The sequence below is a fragment of the Engraulis encrasicolus genome, chromosome 24, assembly GCF_034702125.1.
Source record: "Engraulis encrasicolus isolate BLACKSEA-1 chromosome 24, IST_EnEncr_1.0, whole genome shotgun sequence".
NCBI lineage: Eukaryota > Metazoa > Chordata > Actinopteri > Clupeiformes > Engraulidae > Engraulis > Engraulis encrasicolus.
The window spans coordinates 8398972-8411764 of NC_085880.1; the positions used below are offsets into that span (position 1 = coordinate 8398972).

A 12793-nucleotide genomic window follows, 5' to 3' on the forward strand; every position below is an offset into this window, starting at 1 on the left:
GTGCTGCTATTCCACGGTAGCGACCTTCTCGCCGAACGTTAACCCTTACGTAACGACATGCATACTCAGGGCCGGTTATAAGCATAGGCCGGCTAGGCGGTCGCCTAGAGCGCAATGTGAAGAAGGAGCGCCGAAATGGCGCTCTCCGATGCGTAATTTTGCGATATGGAGGTTTTTTTTATGAAGTCGCAATCAACAAAGCGTGGCGAAAGCGCTCCTCACGGCAAAGCGCCCCTCAGCCAATAGTAATATCGCTCTCAACTGTCTCTGGGAAGTCTGTGAACCAATAAACAGACAGTCCTGAGAAAGGGGGCGGGACGAGTGACAACGTGTGATCTATTTTGAATTTGGAGACTCATTCGAGAGACAGAGGGCAAGCGCGAACAGCGATGCTGCTCTGCTGGGTGGAGAATTGTTACCCAAGCAGCAAATTAACGTGCCCAACACGTTTTTTTAACGTTTATTTTTGGTGAGTGACACGTTCAGAATTGGTTCAGAATTGCGTTCAGATATGGTTAATTTGTAGGTTCCCGATTACGTGCTCAGCACGTTCTGAAAAGGTTATTTTGTGGTGTCCCACACGTTCTCTAAACGTTTCAAAGTGGTGTCAAACAACACGTTCGGAAAAACACGTCCACGGACGTACAAATAAGGTGTACATTTGGGTTTTATTACGTGTTCAACACCTATTTTTGACACCAAAAATAAAACCTGCCGCAGCGCCATATGGGCTTGCTTTTTCTGTTAGGGGCTTAAAATTTGGCCTATGCTTTATCCTATAGCATTTATGAGGCCATTACCATTATTACTACTGTTATTATTATAGCCTTAGTTAGCCTAGTTATGCAAAAGAAGAAAAGCATATGTGTAATGCATGTATTTATTTTTTAAAAAACAAGCTGCCACTTGGACTTGGGCTGGAGTGCAGTCTGTGTCTGGGCTTTCTGTTGTCAATGTTGAAGAGGACGCTTGCGTTGGCTTCACCTGAAACATGAAAAGAAGAACTTATTCAACAAGAGATGCTCATGACAATTATCATAATGGGCCGCAGCTGCATGAGTCCAGTTTAAAAATCATGATTTGCTGGTCGCGAGGATTTCACTGTAATGTCCGTTGGGTTCAAGGGACTCGTGTATGAAATATGAAACAAAATCTTATCAACATACTTCTATGTCTTCTCACCTTATTAATAAAATAATACAGAGGTGGCACCTGTAGTAATCTTAAATACTAGTCTATAGAACAATACAATGTTCGTAACGGTAGACTAGAAGTATGGAAACCACGTTTCATTACAGTCTAAAAGCCCCCATTGTTTCTAATGAGTAAATGTTATTAGCGAAATGCTAATGACAACTCACCGGAGTTTCACGTTTGAAGTTTCACGTTGTAGATCCAGAAAGAGAAATTGTCAAAAGGAGGGTTGATAGTTGGTAGTAAAGAGGATTCGGGTAAAGTCAAAGAAGGTGAAAATGTGAAAGATGAAGGATAAAATAGTAAAAGTTTACGGTGAAATCAAGAGGGTGAAGGTCTGTCAGGTCAGGCAAAAGAAGTGAATTTTCAGTTAATCAGAGCGGTCGCCTAGCAACCGGCCAAGCGCGAGCTGCACAGCTGCATCCAGTTCAGACAAAACCAATTTGGACTTCAGTGCTAGATCAGTGTTTTAAGAAACGTGTCTTTTGACACCAAATTTGTACGTTCAGATTTCGTGTCAGATCAGTGTTTTAAAAAACGTGTCTTCTGACACCAAATCTGTACTTTCAGATTTCGTGTCAGATCAGTGTTTTTAAAAAACGTGTCTTTTGACACCAAAACTGCATGTTCGAATTTGGTGTCAGATCAGTGTTTTAAGAAACATTGTACGTTCAGATTTCGTGTCAGATGCGTTGGTATTTTCACGTGTCATTTGACACTAAACCTAAACGTGTATTGAACGCTTTTAAAAGGTGTTTTTGCAAACGTGTCAAAGAAAACGTTCCACAAACGTGTTTGACACGTTGGTTTTATTCAACACCTAAATGACACCGTTAAAAAACGTGTCAATTGGTTCAGAAAACGTGTTTTGCTGCTTGGGTATGTTCTCATTAAACCAGTCATTGCATGATGCAGGAGTTGCAGAGGGTGTTTTGGAAGTATGTGATTTAATCAGCAACCGTTTGTGATAATGTAAAGCCTAATAGTTATGAGGCTACTGTTTGGAATTAGAGGGAAAAAGAGCTTTGCTTTTGATCTGAGAAATCGCTAGTTAGCATGCTAACATTAGCCAAGTATGCCAAGCAATGAAATCCAGTAAAGTAGCTGTTAGTAGCCTACTCACTAACACCCACATGCCATCATAATACTTGCTTAGGTTGACAAGCAATGTAAAGTAAGACTGGTGCCATGTTTAAAACAAGTTTAGCTGCCATATCTCCGTCCATCCACTTGAATGAATTACCTGCTTGTTGTAAGCTTAAAAAAAAAACATTGTTTCCAGACCAACAGAACCATGCACAGCATGTTTTCATGCTGAGTGATGTAGTATTGCAGACAAGTGAGGCTATTTACTATATTTTGTATATTATGAAATTCAAAAGCGTGACAGCTTTTCTCCCTTTCTCTCACCCTGTCCCTCCAGTTCAAACACATAGATAGCCCCCTTCTCATTCTACTCACAAATGCACCACTATTTCCAGTACAGAAATGAAATTGGTTTGGAATCATAGACGGCACAAATGTGTAGCTTATTTAAATTGTTATGCTGCCATGCTTTGTGATGCTGTAGGTAGTGTAGAGGCTATCAATGCAGACCTCCTTGGTAGGCCTATTGTCTACACATGCATTTGACATGCAAATGTACTGTACCACTCTCCTGGCATTTCAATTCCATTTTACAATTCAAACACATTGATAACCTCCCTCTCATCTGAGGTTGGGGGCACCACCACCATTACATCCAAGACACCACACAGTGAAGGTACTTTCATGCGACTCAATCTGATGTGTTGGTCGGCTGTCCAAAAGAACCAGAAATCCATTTGATGCAAAACAGTTATTGTTCTTGATGCTATTAAGTTAAGCTTACTACCGGTATTACTCTTGTGTTCTGTAAGGTAGGCTATAAAAAAGAGGGGGGGGGCGCCAGAACTCAAACTCGCCTAGGGCGCCAAATAAGCCAGAACCGGCCCTGTGCATACTGTATGACACTGGCGTCAAGTAAAGTGTTGCCGTACATTCACTACAGTATGGAACACAAACACACCTGCAGCTGAGTGGGACAGGATATGATGCTATGCGCCACACAAGAGAGAATATGGAATTGCTGTCAGCAAATTTGGGTGTCTTGCTTTCTCTCTCTCTCTCTCTCTCTCTCTCTCTCTCTCTCTCTCTCTCTCTCTCTCTCTCTCTCTCTCTCTCTCTCTCCCTCCTTCACACACACACACACACACACACACACACACACACACACACACACACACACACACACACACACACACACACACACACACACACATTTAGAATCCGTGGTAAATTGTGGCCACAAAATCCCACAATCGGCAGAGTCAGCTCTCTGGGGCACCAGGGTCCTATTGTCTGTGGGGCCGACATTGTTTTGAAAAATGCCCAGATGGGACATTTGGATTCAATGCAAATCATAAACTGCCGGGGAAGAGAAATGTCATGCTGATCCACAGTGTATCACTGTGCCAAAACGCATGAGGCAAGGGATATGAGCCCCTGCCAGGATCAATTGTGCTCTGTCTACACTTATATACAGGCCCCCCGACAGGGGGGAACAAAGGGGTATGTTGTCCCGGGCCCAGGCAGATAAGGGGCCCAGAATTGGGTCCCCATTACATTGTATGCATAGGATAGTGGGCAATTTGAGATGACTTTGTCCTGGGCCCAGCAAAAGCTGTCAGCTGCCTTGCTTATATTTAGGCTATGGATGATATGCTGTGTATGGCTTCATCCGCCATAAACAAACATAAACATTTAAAAATCTGAATTCCTACGAATGCTATGGAATGGCCTGTATGTGCCATTCTACTGCAGAGGCTACAGTAATTGTTTAACAGACAAAGCTAAAAGAACAGCATGTGGCATTCCAATGTATTGCCACCTATGGCTTGTGGGAGAACATTTGGTGTTGCTTGGTGGGGAATCACGAATCGGAATGATCTCCTTGCCATAATAAAAGTAAAACCAAATGAAAATTCATGAAGCTGGAGGAAACGTCATCATGTGTCAACTTCTGACAGCTCGTGCTGCTGTATATTGTCATTATGTGACACTAGTACAGTTACTTCTGCACAATTTGGACTGCGTTGTTGTAGTCATAGCGGTAATACTACAGCATTATAAATGCTTTATAACTATCACATTACACATTTTTACAAAGCGTGGGCGTGTGAGAGCTCACTTTACAAAGTGAGAGAACTCTTTCTTGACAACCCCTAAAAAGACATTATGTGTCCCGAGCTCTGTGCGAACAAGCAAGGTGGCAGAAAAAAAACGCACTGGCGAGGTTACATGGGTGGGCCTTCTCTGATACTATTAGCAATCCTTGTTGTGGCATCTGCCCTGTGAATGTAAACTCGAATATTCCAAGTGCCATACGGTTCTTGTGCTTAGCGCTGTAAACAAATGTCTTGTAACACTGTGCGTCTCTACTAGCGGGTTCTGCTTCCCATCAGATCTTATCTTTATGTGCTCCCGTTTGAAAGATGGCTGCGGAGGCAGTTTGGCAAGGACACGGTTATGTATTGCTTCAATCATGACGGAGTGCCCTGGCAGTTGATTAGAGCGATAGGGCTGTAACTCAGGAGATACCCACTTAGGTGAAAGCAACGAGACACTTTGACAAATCAATATCTGTCCGTGGGAAACGGATGGAGCAACATGAGTCTAATTTGTTCCATGTTTCTCCCCAAAAATGCCATGAGATAGTCACAGGGAAGACGGATGAGTAATAGATGGTGTTGGTTTTAGGGTGTTTTGATCTTGTTTTCTGGAAACGACTCTGGAAAGCGCAGGATGTTTGTGGAAGGTATATAGACTATCTTCGCAAATCTATTTCGCCCTTCAAATTGGGTTTAGACTGGAAATTGATTTTTTTGCTTCATCTTTTGCTTATGCTTGATTGACTTAACCTTTTCCGAAGCAACCTCCATTTTTTGTTTTTGTGCAAAATTGCACGCAATCTCTTTGAAAGGCTCCCTCCAGTTCACACACACAGTACATCCACCAATTGCCAAATCCTTGGTATCCTGGGAAAATGTCAGACCTTGTAGATTAGATTGATACAGAGTGCTCAATGTTGTTGTCTATAAAGAGAGTGCATTTAAAACATCACCTCACATTTTTGGCAACAATGTAGCAATGTTTAAGAATGAAGAGTGGGCATATAATGACCATGTTCTAGAATCAATTCCCAGTTCTTTACTATGAAGTCAGGTTGTTATTATGATATTATTTTAAATAAACCTGGTAACATGATGATATTATTTTAAATAAACCTGGTAACATGATGATATATATGTATATATATTTTTAAAACCTGGTAGCATGAAGCCAATCACTTATGGATAATTGTATCTACTGTAAAAAAAAAAAAAAGGCTTGATCTATCTCCATCTGTCGTGACACCTCATTATGTAACACATAATATAACTATATCACAACCTGAAGAAATTGCTTTGAAGATGTGTTACGAAAGATAATGACAGGCCAGCACCACATCTTTCAGGCAATTTTCAAAGCCTGTAAACAAGAGTTTTTTTTTTAAAAAGTAAGCTGCATCTCCATAGCTCATCTATATCATATCAAATAACTGACATGATGTTCTGAATGAGGGTCTTCAGGAGGAAAAAAGAGCCTCAGTAATGTAGGGAGGCAAAAAGAAGAAAAAAAGAGAAATAAGAACAGAAATCTGCCACAGGTGAAACAGACGGCGAAAATCGAGATGAATGAGAGGTTTTAATCTCACCTTGGGGCGCCGTCTTTGATACGATTCCCGTTTTCCCTTGAGAGAGCAGACACTAGGGAGAACAGGAGCAAGGGTGGTGTGTGTGTGTGTGTGTGTGGGGGGGGGGGGTAATCGGGGACTCACTGAAGACACAGAGTATTCTGCAGTGCTAAAATGACACTTGGAGAGTAAGAATAACACCAGTCGACTTAAATGTGACACTCTTGGTGTTGAATGAGTACCGTAAAATGGACTGTGTGCAGCGTCGTTTGATCAGCTGTGGAACTGTCAAAGGGGTAATTGGGAGCAATGATAATGAGATGGGAGGGGAACATGGTTAGAGAGAGAGAGAGTGTGTGTGTACGTGTGTGTGTGTGTGTGTGTGTGTGTGTGTGTGTGTGTGTGTGTGTGTGTGTGTGTGTGTGTGTGTGTGTGTGTGTGTGTGTGTGTGTGTGTGTGTGTGTGTGTGTGTGCGCGTTCGTGTCTGTGTGTTTGTTTGTGTGTGTGTGTGCGTGTGTGTGTCTGTGTTTGTGTGTGTGTGTGTGTGTGTGTGTGTGTGTGTGTGTGTGTGTGTGATCTGAGCATGACAGTCTCATCAAAATAGCTCATCATCATCTGAAAATGATGGATACTCAGGTAATAGCCCTACTTTAACCCACAACCACAAAATTGCTCCCTCCCCCCTCTCACCTCAACCCACACTGCGCCACACACACACACACACACACACACACACACACACACACACACACACACACACACACACACACACACACACACACACACACACACACACACACACACACACACACACACTACCCTCATCTTTCCATTGATCTCACAGCATTCTGATTATTACCGTTCTTATTTTCCCTCATCCTGCCTGTAAGGGTAACACGGTCACCACACTTTAGAATAATACTAATCGTTAAAGCTTTATTAACACTAATTATGAACTTTTTTGTAAAGGAGTCAAGTCAAGTCAAGTGTACTTTATTGTAGAGATGCACCGGATCCTGATTTTTAGGATCCTGCCAGATACCGGATCCACTGCTTAAGATCCTGCCGGATCCGGAACCGGATACCGGATCCTACGAAAGGGTTGAAACACATAGCCTACTTGCACACGTGGACTCTTTTTATCACGTTGGCTCAAACTATTTTGACTGAAAAGCCTCGGCTACCGGATCCTGGATCCTGGAACCGGATCCGGATCCTGTGAAAAACCCTATTATCCTGCCGGATCCGGATCCTGTGCATCTCTACTTTATTGTCAAAAAATCTATGTAACAGGGATAGCACAGAAGTTTGAAATTGCGTTTGACCAGTCTCCAATGTGCAGTTTGACTAAAAACATTTTAAAAAGACATTGACAATAATTTCTCTCTATCTCTCTCTCTCTCTCTCTCTCTCTCTCTCTCTCTCTCTCTCTCTCTATCTCTCTCTCTCTCATACACACACACACACACACACACACACACACACACACACACACACACACACACACACACACACACACACACAGACACACACACACACGCACACACGTGCGAACAGCCGCACACACAGACACAGCTAACCTACTCATACATACTACGGTAATACCAGTAAATACGTACGCATAAAAATTGCTCAATATTTTTTAATCACGTGTAAACTCTCCAGAAAGTCAGACTGACATGGTGGCATATAAAATAATAATAGAGTCACTACACACAAACAAAAATGTATGCATTTTCCCTCGAAGAAAGGCATGGATGAGCAAACGCAGTGAACTAGGAGGTAAAAGCGGAACTGAGTCAACAGGGCCCATAGGGAGATTTCTTTCTTTACATATTTAATGTCATATAAAAGGTGTCTATGGCAGCAGAGATACGGTATATAGGGCCCAGAGGATGTTGCTTTGTGCTGCTATTACACCAGGGCATCTTTCCAGGAAGGTTTGTCAGGAAGGAACGCACGGCTTCATGAACTGACACGTTTTCACTGGTGTGTGATAACAACTTGCTCTCGCGCTGAAGCTATTGATCTCTTAGACACAGTCAATGCCGGAGAGCACGCAGGGGTCAAGCCTCCCAGCGATACACAACACAAACTTCCCTGCTAACTTCATTTCATTTCATTTCATTTATTTAAACTCGAAGAATCATTGAGGGCCCAGCCCTCATTTACAATGATGTCGAGTAAAACAAACAATTGCACATATAAAATCATATATAAACAACGAACATACACAATACACCATAAATCATATAAGAGATAAGAATTAAGACAAACTATGAATTAAAACTTATGAGTTAAAACAAGTGCAAGTATGTGATAAAAAACTTCCCAGTGTAACTTTAAAATGTTCTAATGGCACAAAGGCTTGAAGACCCATCCTTAGTTGTAAGATATTCCAAACTGAAGGTCCACAGACACTAAAAGCTGTTTTACCCAGTTCTGTGCGGGCATAAGGGACCTCCAGTAAAAAATTGCTGCTGCGGGTTTGGTATGGGTTGGAGTGCCAAACTAAAAGAGATGAAATATAAAATGGGAGTTTGCCAGTGAGGGCCTTATAAATAAAAATAAAATAATGCATGTCCCTTCTGTGAGAAAGTGGAGCCCACCCAACTTTATCATATAACAGGCAATGATGTGTACTATATGGATCCCCAGTAATAAAACGAAGAGCTGAATGATAGACAGTGTCAAGTGCCTTCAGATTAGAGAGTGGTGCATGTCTTCGTCAACTCTATATCTCAAAAGTTTCAACAGTGGAATTGTAGGGAATACACAGTTGAGCATGGGTAAAAAAAAGAAAAATAATAATTTTACTCAGACTGAAATGCTCATTATACCAGCGACGTGGACTTCTGTGCAACATTTACGAAAGAACCTGTAAATATTAACAACAACTGGAGACGTCAAACTGCAGAGTTTAAATGTGTCTAAAAGATCAGGAGGTGATGGACTGCATTTGAATAGTAAACGTTGCTGAATATGATTATGCCCCACTTGACTGATTTATCCTCACTGACCTGCAGGTCTGCTGCTGAGCCGTATATCAGCTACTTGTTAAACGTAATGGCGCCCAACATTAGCAGCCAAATGAATGGCTAACAAATAAACATTTTTATTAGACAAGCCAGCATTATTTATGTTTTCTACAAGCAGGCCATTGTTCTCTGAAAACGAGGGACTTGATTTAGCTTAATTAGCTCATTAGCATGTTTATTAGAAAGAATGATACACTGTAAACGCTGCAGCCCAAATGCACCAGCTTGGTGGTATAAATGATGACTGAGAAGTCCATTCCATCAAATGAAATGACCAAGTGAACCTGAAAGCCTGCGGCAAAAGTGCGGTGCTGAGATGATTGAGTGGCAGTTACTGGTAGTGAGTTGACAAGTCTTGAAAGCAACCTACAGCAGGGCTTAGGACAGGACTGCCTTAGGCCACAGCCAAAGTGCAGTAAGTCTGTGAACACTGAAACTGAGAAAAATGCCTTTTAAGTTACCATACTTCTCAGCCCCCCATGTTGCTGGTTCAACATCAGTGAAACCAGCATGTGGCTTTGCAATAGAAAGACATTTAGTCACATACAAAACAATAATGGCGATTCTAAATTCAGGTGTTAACTCAGTTTGACACAATATGCAAAATCTGTCTTTCGGTTTCGTAGGGCATTGTTATTATAAAATAGAGGATGATAATCCGTCATCTTTATCCATGAATAAAACAATGGATGATGACACTCACCCCCCAAGGTGAGGGTGTTGTCTGCACTTTGCATCACCTATTCATCGACGGCAATTTATTTGGAACAAGGCATAGCCTAACAAGCAAATTAAGGACAGAGACCTTGGGGAAAGTTATGTGAAACTCGAAAATGTCTAGGGGTGGATTCGGCTTATTGGTAAAACTGTGGTAGGTAATTCACACAAGACAATAAACCACAATCAGACTGCTGCATGCAACATCATGGGTCACTGCAGAGCCAAACATGAATTATCCATGATCCTTTCTTGATCCCTCTGCGGAAATTGGGAAATGAAAAGATGGAAGCAAACCCTGACCTGTTAAAGGGACACTGTGTGAGATTTTTAGTTGTTTATTTCCAGAATTCATGCTGCCCATTCACTAATGTTAGCTTTTTCATGAATACTTACCACCACCATCACATTTTAAGAATTCATTATGACTGGAAAAATTGCACTTTTCATACATGAAAAGGGGGATCTTCTCCATGCTCTGCCATTTTGAATTTCCAAAATTAGCCATTTTTAGCAGCAAAAATGACTGTACTTTGACCATACATAGTTGCAGTACCTTTTTTGACCATTTCCTGCAGTGTCCCTTTAAAGCAGGGCTTGAAAACAAAATTATTTTTCAAACGTTCCGTTCGAACGGTTCAGGCAAGTTTCAGTTTAACGTTTTCGTTCTTGCAATCGTTCCACCACAAAAATATTATTCCTGAACCGGTTCGGAATAAAAAATAACGTTCTTTCTTAATGTTCCGGCAGTGTTTAACGGGCCTATTAAGTCTATTTTCGTGGACTTTATCTTAGAATAGACGTACTCATTATTTCCCCTTGACACAGCTATTCTCAAAAATAATAACACACCCAAAAACACTCAGATGGGCTATCCATCCTGGCAGACTTAACCTATGCCTATAATTCTTATCTACAGTAGCCTATGCCAGCCCAGTAGCAGTGGGTGGAAATGTTGATTAGGGAAGCACAATACAGAATAGTGCAGGTGACGTTAGCATAATAAGAGGTGTCGATAGGCATGGATTTCAGTTCTTGCCTAGCTCTATTTAATAGGCCATGATGAGGTTTGCAGCAAGTGAAACATGTAAGTAAAAGGGACACAAGCTTGCTCCACAAAAAAATCCCAAACTGTTTTGAGATGTGCACGATGCAAGGGGTCACTAGAGAAGGGACAGGTTGCATAGTCTAAAACCTCGGTATGCTCTCAGATATCGGCTACCAACCATTCCAGCGCAAGTCCATCACCACAAAACCGGAGACCTTTTGTAGCCTAACAGACAAGCGTCACAAAATAGTAAGAGATCCCCATCAGCCCAGCCCTCTGCACGACAGAAGAGAATAATAACTTAAACAACAACAAATGCGCTGTCTTTCTCTATCCCTGCTTGTTGTCACACGCGACCTACTGTATTCGTGATGACAGCCAGGAAATATTGCGCAATACCGAGGAAACCATCGAAACATTGAGCGGGCCAGCTAGCGTCCATCTGCCACGAATGACTTCATCCCGCACTGACCACAACAACAGATAAATAAGACGTCCTTCATTACAGCACATAAAACACCAGCTCTCACCTCCCTTCTCTACAACCGACAGTGGGATACACTGCGCACAACAAAAGCACCTCAGTAGCCTAACTTTACGACAACATAATTAGCCATAACCGCATTGAACATCGAGGCACTCGGCGGTGCCATTACAAGTAGTAAGCTAAACATGACTTACCCACCAGTTGCCTCTCGAGAGCACTCTGCGAATTAGGTTCATCAAATCGCCTATCCAATTCCTTTGCAAATCATAGACTGTATGGTCCAAATACTCTGTCCCTGTAGGAATCCCAACACCGATCTCAAGACATGTTCTCTTTTGCTCTCCATTGTGTCAATATAAAACTCTGTACTGTCCGTGAATGAGACTGAAGAACAGCGCGGGTAAAGTGTCATCTCTCTTACAAAAACTTATTTGATATTGGTGGTCACAACTTTAGGGCGGGTTTATTAGAGCCAACTTCCAATCACTAGGCTACAAGAAAGCCAGGAGAAGCACATCCGTAAAATTTACCCAGGAAGTTTCTCCATACAATGCACAGCATTACAGCCGCACTCTGATTGGCCAATGCTCCTCAATGTTTTATCAATCGGCGGCAAGAGCTCAGGTGAAGCAAAATGCTGTTGCTGTGGGCTATGCATGTACACGCCAGTAGCCGAACTAAAAGACTGCTCGTCGCCATGGTTACTCCTCAAACAAAATCGTGCACTTGTATGAAATATAGAGAACGAAAAAAAAAAACGTTATTAACCGGTTTGTGGATTTCAGAATAACGTTTTTGTTCCGGAACACTTGAAGACCATTTCGTTTCCGTTTCCGTTTCCGTTCCTTGTAAAATTCCATAACATTTCGTTCGTTTTCGGTTTTCGTTTTCGTTCCTTGAACCGGTTCGGAGCCCTGCTTTAAAGACTAAATACCTCCATGCTCCATGCTTTTCTTTGGCATCAATAGAAATGTCTTATTCTATTCTATATTCATGCTTTACTCGACTCTACTACTCTGGGATGCGTTTCTGGAAAGCATAGTTGCTAGCCAGTTAGCAACTTCGGTAGTTGTCATTGCAAACAACAAAGGAGCTATGGTATGGTTTCAAGAAAAGCACCCCTGATCTGCTCTACTGATGTGCCATTGCATACTGTTCATTGCATGGAGTAATCTCCAGCACCATGGAGAGCGCCGGAGGAAACCTCTGACAGCTTCTATCACCAAGGAGACAACTGCAGTTGAGGCAGAAATTCGTAGAAGATGCATGAAAATATGGCAGATAAAGTTGGTAACTAGCTCAATGTGTTTTGTGGAAAAAATAAGGTGCAACACCTGTGTGTTATCTTGTTTAGGCCACCCTACAAGTCCTATAGCCAATTTGTCTAGACATGTTGAGGAGGCAACTTACCCCACAACGTTTCAATTAATAAAACTATGCAGTTTTGGTCAGAATTATTTTAAAAAGTGGGCACACAGAATAGAAAAAAGCAAAAAACAAATTCAGACATTTCAGTGATGCCAGGCAGTCACATGAAAAGATGTCATTCGGAGACA

At 41.9% G+C, this 12793-nt stretch overlaps 1 long non-coding RNA gene across 1 annotated transcript; it reads right to left on the reverse strand.

Moving 5' to 3' along the window:
- Positions 1 to 625: 625 nt before the first annotated feature.
- On the reverse strand, positions 626 to 1447 carry LOC134441548 (uncharacterized). The gene is made up of 2 exons (XR_010033175.1): positions 1362 to 1447; positions 626 to 984 (listed from the first exon to the last, which is right to left on the reverse strand). It is a non-coding gene; the product is annotated as an uncharacterized LOC134441548 (long non-coding RNA).
- Between the last annotated feature and the right edge of the window lie 11346 nt (positions 1448 to 12793).